Below are 10,927 nucleotides of genomic sequence, written 5' to 3'. Positions count from 1 at the left end.
GAGGTTCCCAAAAGGACTCCTCCCTCTTGAAGACTTTGAGATGGCCCACCCCCATAGTCCAATGTCCACTGGGGCCACTGTCTAAAAAAGAAAGTCACTCACCTCGATTCATTCAGGCCGTGATGAGGCCCTTGCCAGAACGTCTGACTGAAAGACATAATAGGAAGAGAAAGAGCTAAGGAAAGGTCCTGCCTATGGCTGCCAGGTGGGCATCAGAACCAGGGATCAGGAAAGCATGGTGAAGACAGGACTACGTCTTTGCCACTTGGAAGCCCCTAGACTCAGTAGAGTCTCAAGAGATTTCCTCGAGGGATAGGGGGCCTCCAAACCCACACCCCTGGTCTCTGGAAGAGACAGGAGAATCCCCAACCTCCTGCCCCTGTATAGCCACCTCCATTGGGCCTCAGCGTAATCCTATTGAACATGATTTTTAGGCCATCATTTCTCTTAGCAACCATACAAGTTCACATCATTGACCCAACTGAGGCACTCCCCACGCATTTGTGCCCCCCCACCTGAGTAGGCTTACCTCCAAAGCTTTCTGAAAATGAGGATGCCCCAAATGATGTGAGTTTCTGTCTCTTCCAGGTGCTGGACCAAGGCAGACAACACTTGCTCCATACACATCAGGCCTAACTCAGATCTTCTTCCCGTGGGGATGTTATCTGGCTAGAGAGGAGCAGGACAGCTGTGTCACCTCCTAGTCCAACCCTTAGGCATTGGGTGTCATGAATGTACACCTTCATGCATCGAATGATGATATGAGACATACCAAAACATGTCTTGTACATCCAGGAACACTTCCACGAACAAAAAATGTGACCAAATGTACATGTACACATTAACATAAACATCTACCTGACACACATACTTAACGACTGTTTACCTACCTACGTCCATATCCACCTACCTACATTTCTAGCTCCCTACTTCCCTATCTACTTTTCTCGCTCTGTCCCTCCATCCACACTCTGAAACATAAAGGAACCAGTGGACAATTGGATCTGTGCATGAATAGGTACTAAACTAATATGCCTGGTAAGGAAGAATTGATGAATCCCTGAAGACTCCCAGGTGAAGGCACAGCATCTTCGGCTGTCCCATCAGAAGGCCTGGGTCGAGGGCTCCTTGGTCAGCTAAACTCTACGGACGTTTCTTGGTGAGTGGATATCTTCCTCCAGGCTCAATCCTGGTCTGTTCAAGCATCAGATGGCCTATGGGAAATTGGGCTTGGCCACCTTCCCACTAACACACAGAAAATGAGGCCATGAAGTCCCACAAAATGGATGCTCGGATAAGCAGATATCTCGAGACGGTCCCACGGGCTCAGTACCAGTAAACCTGGCAAAGCACTGCATTGGAACGTTAAGGACAGATACAAGGCCATCCTCTGTTGGTTTAGTGTCCCCTCTAGTGATCCGCCAAAGAAACCCAAATAACAGCAATGCAACTACTCCCTCATCGGCTCACATCATGGGTCTACCACTCTACTTTGGGCAACAGGGCCTTATGATGTATATGATACCAGGGCTTGGAAGGGCTCTCAACACCTTACTAGGAAGGCACACTCAGAAGGGGTTTTTCCTCTTGACGGTGCTTTCTTAGAAGGCAGTGGCTCCCACAGAGGGAGAACTCACCAGGAGAATCATTAGACCCAAATGGGTGAAGGAAAATCCATCAGAGGGCCCATCAGGAACAATTGACCTCACCAAGACACCACGGTCCCTGAAAGTGACCTGACCAAGCTCCATTTAAGCTTAGGGGTCGTCCTCCAGCTCTCTCAATAGCCAGCAGCTACGTGGCTGGTTTGGCTACCTGCCAAAACCTGGTTGATGGGTTCTTGCCTGCCTCTCAACTTCTCCTGTCCTGGGGCATGAGTCTTCCCTACAGGTGGTTCATTGGAGACTGCAAAGCACACACCACAAGTGACTGTCCCCTCAGTAGATCAACATGCTCTACCTTCAGGTATGCACAGACCTGTGTGGATGTTCCCCAGGGACTCAGGGAAGGAAACGTTTCCTCCATGTGCAACCAGACTAGAACTCAGTTCTAATGAAAACCTTTTAAGTGTCTGAGAAGCTAGTCCTTAGATGTGGTGCCACAGCAGAAATCCTCCCTTTGCGAAGACTGAAGTTCCTGAAAGGATTCCCTCCCTCTTGACAGCTTTGAGATGGGCCTCTCCAACTGTTTGGGCCTCCCCAACTGTCCAACGTCCACTGGGGCCTCTGTCAAAAAATCAAAGAAAGCCACTCTCCTCGAATCATTCAGACCATGGTGAGACACTTGCCAGAACGTCTGACTGAAAGACATAATTTGAAGAGAAAGAGCTAAGGAAAGGGCCCGCCTATGGACTTTGGGTGGGCTGTGGAACCAGGCATCAGGAAATAAAGCCAAAGACAGGACCATGTCTTTGCCACATGGAAGCCCCTTGACGTGGTAGAGTCTCAAGGGCTTCCTCGAGGGATATGGGCCTCCACACCCACACCTCAGGGCTCTGGAAGGGACAGGAGGATTCACAAACTCCTGCCCCTGGATGGCCACCTCCACTGGGCCCCAGCATAATCCTAATGAGCATGATTGTTAGGTCATAATGTCTCTTCAGGACCATATGAGTTCTCATCATTGACCCGACCGAGGCAATCCCCACACCTCCATGCTCTGGCACTTGAGTAGTCTTACCTCAGATGCTTTCTGGAAATGAGGATGCTCAAAAAGATGTGACTTTCTATCTCTTCCAGGTGTTGCACCAAGGCTGGCATTGGTTTCACCATAGGCAGCAGTCCAAACTCAGATCTTCCTTCCCCTGGGGACTTTGTCTGCCTAGAGAGGAGTAGGATATTTGTGTCAACTCCTAGTCCATAACGCTAGGCACTGGGTGTAGTTGCATGTACAACTTAATTTTTTTTTTTTTTTTTTTTTTTTTTTTTTTTTTTTTTGCGGTACACGAGCTTCTCACTGTTGTGGCCTCTCCCGTTGTGGAGCACAGGCTCTGGACGAGCAGGCTCAGCAGCCATGGCTCACGGGTCTAGCTGCTCCGCGGCATGGGGGATCTTCCCGGACCGGGGCACGAACCCATGTCTCCTGCATCGCAGGTGGACTCTCAATTACTGCACCACCAGGGAAGCCTTCATGTACATCTTCATGCATCGGATGATACTACAAGACATACCAAGAGGGATACATGCATAAACACAAAGAGTGACCAAATGTACCTATAGGAATTGACATAAATACCTATCTGAAACTCATACCTAACACCTACCTACCTACCTATCTACCAACCTACTTACTGACCCACCTACCTATGTTTCTAGGTCCCTACCTCCCTAGCTCCTTATTTTTCTCCCTCTCTCCCTCTATACATACTAACAAACATAAATGAACCAGTGGACTTGTGGATCTGTGTATGAATGCGTACATAGATAATGTGTCAAGGAATGAAGAAATGACAAATATCTAAAGGACTGCTGAGAGAAGGCAGAGCATCAGTTGCTCACCTCCCTTCAGAAGGCCTGTTGTCGTGGCTTCTTGGCCAGCAAAACTCTCTGGATGTGTGCTGGGGACAGAGACATTCCTTTGGGCTCGATTCTGATCCATGCAAGCATGGGGCGGTCAATGGGACGTTCAGCTTGGCCACTTGCCCTCCAAAACACAGAAAATGAGGCCATGAATTCCCATGGAATGGATGCTTGAAGAAGCAGTTATCTGGAGATGGGCCCATGGGCTGAGCACCAGTCAACCTGGAAAAGCCCTGCAAGGGAACGTTCAGGCCAGGAATAAGAGCCATCATCTTTTGGTGCAACAGCCCATTTTATGAACCACCAAAGGCCCCCAAAGAACAGCAATGCAACTACTCCCTCCTCGGCCCACATCATTGGGTCCCCCTCCACTTCGGGCAACAGGGCCTCACAATGGAGATGATACCAAGGCTCAGAAGGGCTCTCAACAACCGTACTAGATAGGCACGCTCAAAAGGTGTTTCTCCTCTTGAGGGTGCTCTCTTTGAAGGCAGTTTCTCCCCTAGTGGAAGAACTCCACAGGAGATGCAATGGCTGCTAGTTGTTGAAGCAAAATCCTCCAGAGGGTGTATCAGGAACAATGAACCTCACCAAGACCCCACCATCACTGAAAGTTACCTGGCCAAGTTCCGTTAAACTCAGGGGCCGCCCTTCAGCTCTCTCAATAGCCAGCAGCGTCTACATGCCAAGACCTGGTGGATGGGTTTTGCCTGCCTCTCACCACATCCTGCCCTGGGGCATGATTCTTCTCTACCAATGGTTCTTCGGAGACTGCAAAATACACACCACAAACGACTGTCCCCTCAGTTGATCAGAGTACTCTGCTTTGAGGTGTGCTCCTCAGGGGCTCAGGGAAGGAAACATTTCTTCCATGTGCAATCTGATTAGAATTCAGGTCTAATGAAAGGCTTTTCATTTCCTAAGAGCCTAGCCCTTAGTTGTGGTGTCACAGCAGAAACCCCCCTTTGGGACGACTGAGGTTTCTGAAAGGACTCCTCTCTCTTGATTGCTTTTAGTTGGGCATCCCACATAATCCAATGTCCTTTGGGGCCTGTGTCAAGGACCAAAGAGAGACACTCACCTCGAATCATTCAGGCCACGATGAGACCCTTGGCAGAACGTCTGACTGAAAGACACAATTTGAAGAGAAAGGGCTAAGAAGGCCCCACCTATGGCCTCCGGGCAGGTTGTGGAACTAGGGATCAGGAAAGAAAGCCAAAGACAGGACCATGCCTTGTCCACGTGGAAACCCCTAGACAAGGTAGAGTCTCACATACTTTCCTAGAAGGATAGGGTGCCTCCACACCCACATCCGAGGGCTCTGGAAGGGACAAGAAGATTCCATCCTCCTGCCCCTGGATGGCCAATTCCCTTGTGCTTTAGCACAATCCTGTTGAGCATGATTTTTAGGCCATCATCTCTCTTGACAATAATATAATTTTTATTTCCTAATCTTTTCTGCTATTTTCATGTATCATTTTCCTCTTTCTTCAACATGTTTACCACAAAATATTTTTAAATTAATACATTATGCTGAATATCATTTCCATAATATTTTTGACATTTAGCAGAAATATTTTGTGTTATTTTTTTATTATATACAATACTTTTTGTTCTTTCCTTTATTACTTTCTCAATTTTAGGATTGATGTAAATGTTCATTTAAACATCCTAAATATTTCTGTTTTTTAATTATCATTATATATTTTTTAAATGTTATTATAGTTTTGTTTACCTTTCATTTTTTCCCTGTAGAATTATAGTGTTTGTGAATTAGTTTTCCTTTTTTCCACCTTTAGTGTTTAGGAAACATGATGTCATTTCACTGGTCAATTTTATTTTATTAAACACTGATCTATATTGTTATCTCTGTATTTTTCTCTTTGCATAAGAACTTCCTCAAGTTCTATTTTTGAAGCCACATGAGTCTTTGGATTACAAATAAAATAACAGTACAGTTGTCATTTTGATTTTTTAGTGATGTTTGAAAATGAATTTTAGCCTTTTTGAACATGGTTAATAAGCCATTGTTATATTGTGTGTTTTCTTCAATATCTTACCCACTTTACATGTACAGAAGAAATGAATTTCATAATCAATGTAAATATGCCTTCTTATGTATTTAGTTAAAAAAAATCACACCATCACCTGGCAACCACAGCTCAGTAAATATCTCATCAAAAATATTGGATTTGCCCTTGATAATTCTTTAAAGTTAGTTGGTCACTCATTGAGAAAAAAAATACTTCTCATTCAGTGACACTAGCAGAGTCAATTGTAAATGAGAATCTTCTGGCATCATTTATAGCAGGGGTCTCGAACCCCCAGGCCACAGGCTGGTACCTATCCTTGGCCTGTTAGGAACCGGGCCACACAGCATGAGGTGAGTGGCGGGTGAGTGAGCTAAGCTTCATTTCTATTTACAGCCACACCCCATTGCTCACATTACCACTTGAGCTCCTCCTCCTTTCAGATCAGTGGCAGCATTAGATTCTCATAGGCGTGCGAGCCCTACTGTGAACTGCACATGCCACGGATCTAGGTTGAGTGCTCCTTATGAGAATCTGATGCCTGATGATCCGAAGTGGAGCTGAGGTGGTGATGCTAGTGCTGGGGAGTGGTTGAAAATACAGATTATCATTAGCAGAAAGGTTTGATTATACAGAGACCATAATAAATCAATTGTTTGCAGACTCATATCAAAACCCTGTCTGTGAGTGGCAAGTGACAATTAAGCTGCATCTGGTGGCAGATTTATAGTGGCAAGTGAGTTGATGTTCTTCAATTGTACAGCTGCATCTTGTGGCAGGCTTCAAGTTAGAATACAACAATCATTTTAGTCTGCATGTGGCCTGCCCATTATTTTATTTACTACTTCCATCCACAACACTGCTCACTTTTCTCAGCTACAGTTTTGGTAAGCCCACAAGCTAACCTTAGCCAAAATGAATAAAAAACAAACTTTGTTGGAGAGCTTCTTTGAAAATCGGGAAAGACCCAATGATGAGATAGCAGAAGACTCCAAGACTACCAAATAAAAAAAGATGCATTTAAAAGAGAATACCAAGAGTCCTACTTAAATTATGGGTTCATTGCCACAGGTGGTTCACATTCTCCAAGCCTGCTTTGTATTATATGTGGCAACTGACTATCCAACAAAACCTTGAAACCTTCAAAACTGCTTCACCACATGGAGACTAATCACCCTGCATTAAAAGACAGGCCTTTGGAGTTTTTCAAAAGAAAAAAAACTATGGACACGAAGAACAGAAGCAATTATTGAAGGCCACAACTTCATCAAATGTGTCTGCACTGAGAGCATCATTCTTAGTGGCTAACGGCATTGCTAAAGCTAAGAAGCCCTTTACTATTGGTGAAGAGTTGATCTTGCCTACTTCTAAGGACATTTGGTGTGAACTTTTAGGAGAGGCTGCAGTTCAAAAGGTGGCACATGTTCCTTTTTCAGCTAGCTTCATAAATAGACAAATTGATGAAATAGCAGAGGATATTGAGGCACAATTGTTAGAGAGGATTAATGAGTCACTGTGGTACGCAATCCAGGTTGAGGAGTCTACCAATGTTGACAACAAGGCAACAATGCTTGTTTTTGTGCAATATATTTTCCAGGAGGCTGTGCATGAGGATATGTTATGTGCACTTTTGTTGCCAACCAACACCACAGCTGCAGAACAATTCAAGTCTTTGAATGATTACATATCAGGAAAACTGAACTGGTCATTTTGTGTCAGTATATGCATGGAAGGAGCGGCTGCCATGACTGGACGGCTTTGTGGTTTCACCGCTCGGGTCAAAGAGGTCACTTCTGAATGAGTCTACACACTGTCATCCATAGAGAAATGCTGGCTAGCTGAAAAATGTCACCTGAACTTAGTGTTTTGCGGGATGTGATTACAATTATCAACCGTATTAAAGTACATGTCCTTAACTCATGTCTGTTCTCGCAGCTCTGTGAGGAGATGGATGCAGAGCACATATATCTTCTCCTATACACCGAAGTGACATGGCTTTCTAAAGGTAGATCATTGGCCAGAGTTTCTGAGCTATGAGAGCAGCTCCAGGGATTTCTTTTAGAAAAACAGTCACCACTGGCAGCACACTTCAGTGACACAGAATGGGTCACAAAACTTGCTTACCTGTGTGACATATTCAACCTGCTCAATGAACTCAATCTGTCACTTCAGGGGAGAATGACAGCTGTGTTCTAGTCAGCAGATAAAGTGGCTGCATTCAAAGCGAAACTGGAATTATGGGGGCGACAAGTGAACATGGCTTTTTGACATGTTTCAAACATTAGCAGACATTTTGAAAGAGACTGAGCCAGGGCTTTCTTCTTCTCAGCTGGTGCATGATCACCTATCTCAGCTTTCAAAAGAGCTTGAGCATTACTTCCCAACCACAAAAGACCCCTGAACTGGGTAGGAATGGATCCGTGACTCATTTGTGAATAAACCAGGTGAATTGACTTTGTCCATGCTAGAAGAGGATCAACTGCTTGAGATCGCAAATTATGGTAGCCTTAAAAGTATGTTTGAGACAACTTTAGATCTCCATATGTTCTGGATTAAAGTCAAGAAGTAATATCCTGACATTGCCACAAAAGCACTGAAAAGCCTGCTTCCATTTCCAACATCCTGTCTTTGTGAAGCAGGATTTTCTTCAGTGACAGCAACCAAAATGAGATTATGGAGTAGACTGGACATAAACAACACACTTTGGGTGTCACTGTCTCCCATCACCCACAGCTGGGACCATCTAGTTGCAGGAAAACAAGCTCAGGACTCCCACTGATTCTGCTTTATGGTGAGTTGTATAACTATTTCATTATATATTACAATGTAATAATAATAGAAATAAAGTGCACAATAAATGTAATGAGCTTGAATCACCCCAAAACCATCCCACCCCTCCCCCACGGTCTGTGGAAAAATTGTCTTCCATGAAACTGGTCCCTAGTGTCAAGAAGTTTAGGGACTGCTGATTTATAGCAAATTGTTTATTATATTATATGCAGTCAGTCCATATTAAGATCTGTAATTTTGTGTGTTTCTTAGTGTATGTACTAAATTTTAAGCTTAAAATTTTAGTTCTTTAACAGTCCAACTACTGTATCTCAAATCTCTTTAATGGCATTTTCCTTCAGCTATGGGAGATTCTTTAGTACTTCAAAGTAGCGCAAAGCTACTTTTAGAATCCTGTAAAATTATAAAAATATTGTTCTCATCTTGTTTGTTGAATTAGATTAAACATTGTACTGGGGACCAGTGAATCAAAATTTCTCAACTTCAATATTATTAATTTCATGTTCAAATGAAACTTATAAATTTACATCAAGTAAGTCAGTCACTGTTTCAAAAGCAAATTCCATATTCCTATTCAGTTTACCTTCTGCTTAAATCTATTATGCTTAGGAGTGCATCTTCTCCAGTCAATTTTCTATTTGGAATGTAACTATGACTAAAGGAATCTAGACACCTATCATCAATGCAGTGTTGTATTCCTTGGTTGAATGTCTTACTCAAAGACACATTGAGAGAAAAGCAGTAGACTAATCCCTGAATGTACCTTACTATTAAACATTATAAATCTCTGAAACAAAGTTTATAGGATGAGTATTTCTTTTTACTTTTTAGCAGATAGACAGGATTGGTTTACATAAGTTTCTTTTAAGGTTTCATTGTCTCAAGCCCCCAAAAAAATGTCTATAAAGGAAATAATGATTCCATATATATTTCCTTGTATTTTCACCTAGGTTTACCTTCATTTTAATTCTATTGATCATGATTTCCAGGTCATCATCTCACTTCAAGACTGTAAGTTCTCATCATTGACCAAAGCCCTGGCTTTCCACACACATATATACACTTGGATGTGAATATATGTACCAGCCAATTATGGTACTAATTTGGACTGGCATATTGACATATTCAGTGGTAGGCACCTGACTCACATTAATTCTCTAAGGCTGCAGGTCAAACCATGCTCTTCCTCTGTACTCATCATTTAACTGTACAGGATTAGGACAAGTATCAAAATATAGAACTAAGTCTTTCCTGGAACATGGCTCTTGAAAGTTTTTCCTTAATGGAGCAATATGATAAATACTCAGAAAATGACCTAGTATAGAGGGTGTAGACTATTGACAACCCTACACAAGAATGACACAGAATACAGGTTTCTTTGGAGAACCACTCAGAACGTGTCAGGAAAACACAAGAGCATTCCAATTATCATCCTTTATCTATATATCAAAAGATGCCATACTGGTAATATTTGGCATTGTCTATTGCATATGAACTCTCCTAAAATGACACACCTGAAGCCTCTTGAAACTTGGAGTTTACAAATCAAGTATCAGGTTACTGGAAATAGTATTCACTTCCAGGCAGCCTCCATCATTCATAGCACATACATCATTATACTGAAAATAATGCATTAACATGATATTCAGGCACTGAAATTTATATATGGGTTTCCTCATTAATATAATCAACTTTAGGGTTAATAGAAATATAACATTACTGAATTTCACATTTTAATCTATGTTGGCAGAATTTTCATTTATTAAAAGTTATTCAATGACTCTAAAGCAGCAAGACACTATTAGGATCCCATTCAATATTATATAAATATTGCTCTAGTCATTATAGAGACCTAGATGAGTATTGAACATTGATCTGTATGCCAGTTAACAAAATTTTTCTTAACTGTTAAACATGTAAAGTTCAAATAATAAGCAAAGATTTTGTCATAAGATTACATCAAGTAGATCAGTCAATCAATAAGAACACCCCATATCAATATTCAGACTGACTAAATGAATAAGTCTTAGTGCTTTAGGGTGAAAATTCTCTAGTCCAGTGATCTATTTGGAATGAATTTATGAGTAAGGCTGTCATTTGCCACTTAATGAGAAGGTGTAACTCTTAGTATATCTTACTGTAATGTGTAAAGAGAGAAAAAGAGTGAAGGATAGAACCCAAAGGTGCAATAGTATTAGGAATTATAAATCATTAAACAAAGCTTAAAAGATGAACAATTCTTATTTACTTATAAGCACATAGATTGATTTAGACACATGTGTTTTTCTTAAAGTTCCATTGTCTCAATTCAAATATATCTCCTTGAAGGACTGGCACCCATCTAACATAGTTTCACATATGTATAGGAGAAAACTTATGTTCTTTAGTGAAGTTAGTTTTAGTAGTTTTGCTTTCAGAAGTTTCAATCTGAAATTGCCAAGTTTCAGCTCTTCTATGATTAATCATTTTACATTATTTAATCTCTCCATATATAGTAACATGCCCAAATCTAACTGTTGTTCTAAGTATGTGCAATCTTGTATTTCAGTACTAGTAAGTGTATATTGCAATTGTTGAATAACTAATTGT

General features: G+C 41.9%; 4 non-coding genes across 4 annotated transcripts; all 4 read right to left on the bottom strand.

Annotated features, from left to right (window-relative positions):
* Window positions 1-398: 398 nt before the first annotated feature.
* On the bottom strand, window positions 399-479 carry LOC131753923 (small nucleolar RNA SNORD115). The gene has a single exon (XR_009334980.1). It is a non-coding gene; the product is annotated as a small nucleolar RNA SNORD115 (small nucleolar RNA).
* Window positions 480-2,548: 2,069 nt separating this feature from the next.
* On the bottom strand, window positions 2,549-2,629 carry LOC131753924 (small nucleolar RNA SNORD115). The gene has a single exon (XR_009334981.1). It is a non-coding gene; the product is annotated as a small nucleolar RNA SNORD115 (small nucleolar RNA).
* A 2,264-nt stretch (window positions 2,630-4,893) lies between these two features.
* Window positions 4,894-4,973, bottom strand: LOC131753928 (small nucleolar RNA SNORD115). Its single transcript, XR_009334985.1, has one exon. It is a non-coding gene; the product is annotated as a small nucleolar RNA SNORD115 (small nucleolar RNA).
* A 4,318-nt stretch (window positions 4,974-9,291) lies between these two features.
* On the bottom strand, window positions 9,292-9,370 carry LOC131753927 (small nucleolar RNA SNORD115). The gene has a single exon (XR_009334984.1). It is a non-coding gene; the product is annotated as a small nucleolar RNA SNORD115 (small nucleolar RNA).
* Window positions 9,371-10,927: the final 1,557 nt, after the last annotated feature.

Source organism: Kogia breviceps, chromosome 3 (assembly GCF_026419965.1).
Source record: "Kogia breviceps isolate mKogBre1 chromosome 3, mKogBre1 haplotype 1, whole genome shotgun sequence".
Classification (NCBI taxonomy): domain Eukaryota; kingdom Metazoa; phylum Chordata; class Mammalia; order Artiodactyla; family Physeteridae; genus Kogia; species Kogia breviceps.
Note: the sequence above shows the minus strand (reverse complement) of the source record. Positions and strands in the feature narration are given on the sequence as shown.